This window comes from Zea mays, chromosome 2 (assembly GCF_902167145.1).
Source record: "Zea mays cultivar B73 chromosome 2, Zm-B73-REFERENCE-NAM-5.0, whole genome shotgun sequence".
Classification (NCBI taxonomy): Eukaryota; Viridiplantae; Streptophyta; class Magnoliopsida; order Poales; family Poaceae; genus Zea; species Zea mays.
In genome coordinates, this window is record NC_050097.1 from 221,408,384 (window position 1) to 221,413,602 (window position 5,219).

Consider the following 5,219-nt stretch of genomic DNA (forward strand, 5'->3'; position numbering starts at 1 on the left):
TGCGACTTCTTTCATCACCCCCTTTGGCATGTACTGCTATGTCACCATGCCGTTCGGCTTGAGGAATGCGGGTGCGACGTACCAGCGGTGCATGAACCATGTGTTCGGCGAACACATTGGCCGGACGGTCGAGGCCTACGTCGATGACATCGTAGTCAAGACGAGGAAAGCCTCCGACCTCCTTTCCGACCTTGAAGTGGCATTCCGATGTCTCAAGGCGAAAGGCGTGAAGCTTAATCCCGAGAAGTGTGTCTTTGGGGTTCCCCGAGGCATGCTCTTGGGGTTCATTGTCTCCGAGCGGGGCATCGAGGCCAACCCGGAGAAGATCGCGGCCATCACCAGCATGGAGCCCATCAAGGACTTGAAAGGCGTGCAGAGAGTCATGGGATGTCTTGCGGCTCTGAGCCGCTTCATCTCATGCCTCGGCGAAAGAGGCCTACCTTTGTACCGCCTCTTAAGGAAGGCCGAGTGCTTCACTTGGACCCCTGAGGCCGAGGAAGCCCTTGGGAACCTAAAGGCGCTCCTCACGAATGCGCCCATCTTGGTGCCCCCCGCTGCCGAAGAAGACCTATTGATCTACGTCGCCGCAACCACTCAGGTGGTTAGCGCCGCGATTGTGGTTGAGAGACGAGAAGAGGGGCATACATTGCCCGTCCAGAGGCCAGTCTACTTCATCAGCGAGGTACTGTCCGAGACCAAAATCCGCTACCCACAAGTTCAGAAGCTGATGTACGCGGTGATCTTGACGCGGCGGAAGTTGCGACACTACTTCGAGTCTCACCCGGTAACTGTGGTGTCATCCTTCCCCCTGGGGGAGATCATCCAGTGCCGAGAGGCCTCGAGTAGAATCGTGAAGTGGGCGGTGGAAATCATGGGCGAAACAATCTCGTTCGCCCCTCGGAAGGCCATCAAGTCCCATGTCTTGGCGGACTTCGTGGCTGAATGGGTCGACACCCAGCTCCCAACAGTTCCGATCCAGCCGGAACTCTGGACCATGTTCTTCGACGGGTCGCTGATGAAGACATGAGCCGGCGCAGGCCTACTCTTCATCTCGCCCCTCGGGAAGCACCTACGCTACGTGCTACGCCTCCATTTCCCGGCGTCCAACAATGTGGCTGAGTACAAGGCTCTGGTCAACGGGTTGCGAATCGCCATCAAGCTAGGGGTCCGACGCCTCGACGCTCGCGGTGACTCGCAGCTCGTCATCGACCAAGTCATGAAGAACTCCCACTGCCGCGACCCAAAGATGGAGGCCTACTGCGATGAGGTTCGGCGCCTGGAAGACAAGTTCTACGGGCTCGAGCTCAACCACATCGCCCGGCGCTACAACGAGACTGCGGACGAGCTGGCTAAAATAGCCTCTGGGCGAACAACGGTTCCCCCGGACGTCTTCTCCCGAGACCTGCATCAACCCTCCGTCAAGATCGACGACACGCCCGAGCCCGAGGCACCCTCGGCCCAGCCCGAGGTACCCTCGGCTCAGTCCGAGGCACCCTCGGCTCGGCCCGAGGCACCCTCAGCTCGGCCCGAGGCACCCTCGGTTCAGCCCGAGGTACCCTCTGCCCTCGAGGGTGAGGCACTGCGCGTCGAGGAGGAGCGAAGCGGGGTCACGCCTAATCGAAACTGGTAGACCCCGTACCTGCAATATCTCCACCGAGGAGAGCTACCCCTCGACCGAGCCGAAGCTCGGCGGTTGGCGCGACGCGCCAAGTCGTTCGTCTTGCTGGGGGATGGGAAGGAGCTCTACCACCACAGTCCCTCAGGCATCCTCCAGCGATGCATCCCCATCGCCGAAGGTCAGGAGCTCCTACGAGAGATACACTCGGGGGCTTGCGGCCATCACGCAGCACCTCGAGCCCTTGTTGGAAACGCCTTCCGACAAGGTCTCTACTGGCCGACGGCGGTGGCCGACGCCACTAGAATTGTCCGCACCTGCGAAGGGTGTCAGTTCTACGCGAGGCAGACCCACCTGCCCGCTCAGGCTCTGCAGACGATACCCATCACCTGGCCTTTTGCTGTGTGGGGTCTGGACCTCGTCGGCCCCTTGCAGAAGGCACCCGGGGGCTACACGCACCTGTTGGTCGCCATCGACAAATTCTCCAAGTGGATCGAGGTCCGACCCCTAAACAGCATCAGGTCCGAACAGGCGGTGGCGTTCTTCACCAACATCATCCATCGTTTTGGGGTCCCGAACTCCATCATCACCAACAATGGCACCCAGTTCACCAGCAGAAAGTTCCTGGACTTCTGCGAGGATCACCACATCTGGGTGGACTGGGCCGCTGTGGCTCACCCCATGACGAATGGGCAAGTAGAGCGTGCCAACGGCATGATTCTACAAGGACTCAAGCCTCGGATCTACAACGACCTCAACAAGTTCGGCAAGCGATGGATGAAGGAACTCCCCTCGGTGGTCTGGAGCCTGAGGACAACGCCGAGCTGAGCCACGGGCTTCACGCCGTTCTTTCTGGTCTATGGGGTCGAGGCCATCTTGCCCACAGACTTAGAATATGGTTCCCCGAGGATGAGGGCCTATGTCGACCAAAGCAACCAAGCTAGTCGAGAAGACTCGCTGAACCAGCTGGAAGAGGCTCGGGACATGGCCTTACTACACTCGGCGCGGTACCAGCAGTCCCTGCGACGCTACCACGCCCGAGGGGTCCGGTCCCGAGACCTCCAGGTGGGTGACCTGGTGCTTCGGCTGCGACAGGATGCCCGAGGGCGGCACAAGCTCACGCCTCCCTGGGAAGGGCCATTCGTCATTGCCAAAGTTCTGAAGCCCGGAACGTACAAGCTGGCCAACAGCCAAGGCGAGGTCTACAGCAACGCTTGGAACATCCAACAGCTACGTCGCTTCTACCCTTAAGATGCTTTCAAGTTGTTCATACACCTCGCTCCCACGCAAAGTTTAGTCATCAAGGAAGGGTCAGCCTTGCCTCGGCAAAGCCCGACCCTCCCTCGGGGGCTAAAAGGGGGGAACCCCCTCTGCGTCGAAATTTTCCTCGAAAAAAGATCCTTTCTGCCAGAATGTCTTTCGTGCTTTTCGACTACTTCGAAAGTGGATCCTGAAAACGATGGAGTACACGTAAGCAGCCAAGGCCGACCGAGCCGAGGGACTCCTACGCCTCCGGGATACAGATACCTCACTCATCACCTTCTGCGATAAGTAACTCGCGTTCGGATAGGTGATTCCGCGGACCGAACAAGTCTTCATGCTTGAAAGCTCCTCTGCCGAAGCGATTCTTCGGGCCTTCTCGGCTGCGTCGGTGACAGAACCCCATGGACGGGCAAGAGCGCGCGTAAGCGGCAAGGCCGACCGAGCCGAGGGATTCCTACGCCTCCGGGATACGGATACCTCACTCATCACCTTCCGTGAAAAGCAACTCTCGCTCGCACAGACAATTCTGTTACCGATGGAAAAGTCCAGATACTCGAAACAAGAGAAAAAGAAGCGCAGCTTTACAACACGGCGAGGGTGTGTTTGGGCCTCGGCGGCCACAGAAAACGCACACTACAAGATAATCCGATCCTGTAGGTTCGGATTTTGACTACACCTTCGGCGAGGTCCGACCTAGCCTTGGACGGCGACGCGGTCCGAGGATCTCCACTCTGAAGGACGACATCATCATCATGCCCGGGCCATTGCCGCCAGGGTCTTCTCCAAGAATCCGGCTCAAGCAGGCGGCTCGGCTGGTCACCCCAAGGCCTCGGCCAGCTGCCCCCCGAAGACACCAGCCCGGCCCGAGGCCTCGGCAGATCAACTCTGGCGTTGGTCCTTCTAACGGACGACCCGGCCAGGCTCTGGCCGACCAAGTGTTCTTTTCGAGCCAACTCTGCCTCTGTTCATGCTGACACCGCTACCCCTGGCTTCGGCTCATCGAAGAGCGGCCGAGGGGTTCCTTTAACTAAGCAAGAGAAGCCTCGGACAGCAAGGCCGACCGAGCCGAGGGACTCCTACGCCTCCGGGATACGGATACCTCACTCGTCACCTTTGCACGGGGCGACTCACGCTTGGTGAAGCAGTTCAGACAACCAACAGGCGAGTCTTAGTGCTCAAAATTGAGGAAAAAACATGGCTCCGCGCCAAAAATACATACACGTTCAGGCCCCGACAGCCACAATGAACAAAAGACCGGCATTCAAGATGCCATTACAAGCGGAACCCCGGTTCCACCTCCACAGGTACGAACAACCCCACACGATTGGGGGGCCTGCGGAGCAACAGAAGACCGACGGACGGCTCACCGTCGCCCGCTCCAGCAGCAGCGACAACGACCCCCTCTACGGGTGGCCGAACTGGAGCAACGATGGCCTCAGGGCGAACGCCGCTGCAACCTTGCCCTCGCCCACGCTGATGCTCGAGGGGCGAGGACAAGTACAAAGAGCCGGAGGCCCGAAGCGCGGATGGTGGCGGTGATCCCGTCGGCGACGGGGACTTCTCGAGCCGCCTCCGCCTCGGCACCGACAACAGGGGTCGTCAGCCCACCGGCAGATCCCCACTCGGATCCTCCCGAACGAGCGGAGCACCGACCTCCACGCGGGGGCGCCGTACCGGTGCAAAGGCAGGACCGCCCCAGAACACAAACATCGCCCTGGCAGCACGCGACGTCTTGGGCGGTCCTCCCGTGCGCACGGCGCGACAACCGCCCTTGTGACAGGAGGGGGCGCCGAGAGCCAAGCCGGCGAGCCCAACGCGCTGAAGCTGATGACGCCCGCTGTCGACCAGCCCCGCGTTGTCGAAGTCCGCCCCGCTCGCTGGGCCAGTGAGTGCCCTCTCCCTTGAATGCTGAAGGAGAGGTTGACCCACGAACCCGCGCGGGAGGTAGAGCTCCGGCTCAGCCCGGTCTCCGCCCCAGCGAGGATGATGAACATCCTTGAAGCTGAGGGCGGGACCAAGATCGCAGCCCGGCTTGCTTCTCCCCACCCAGGGGCTGGTGGTCACCGTCTTGGGTGACCACCGGCGAGGGGGTGCAGCCGGGCCTGAAAGGGAAATGTGTCTTTGGGCCATTTCTAAGTGTTTTGGTGATTTAGTGTCCAACACAAGTGCCTAAGTGTAAAAAGGTGGACAAAGTACAAATCAAGAATTAAGGTATGTTTCTCAGACTTAGTACATTGTTTTATGGACTAATGTATTGTGTCTAAGTGCTGGAAACAGGAAAAATCCAATTGGAAATGTCTTGGCTCGAGCAGCCAAGAATCTGCTGAGTCTGGGAGCACCA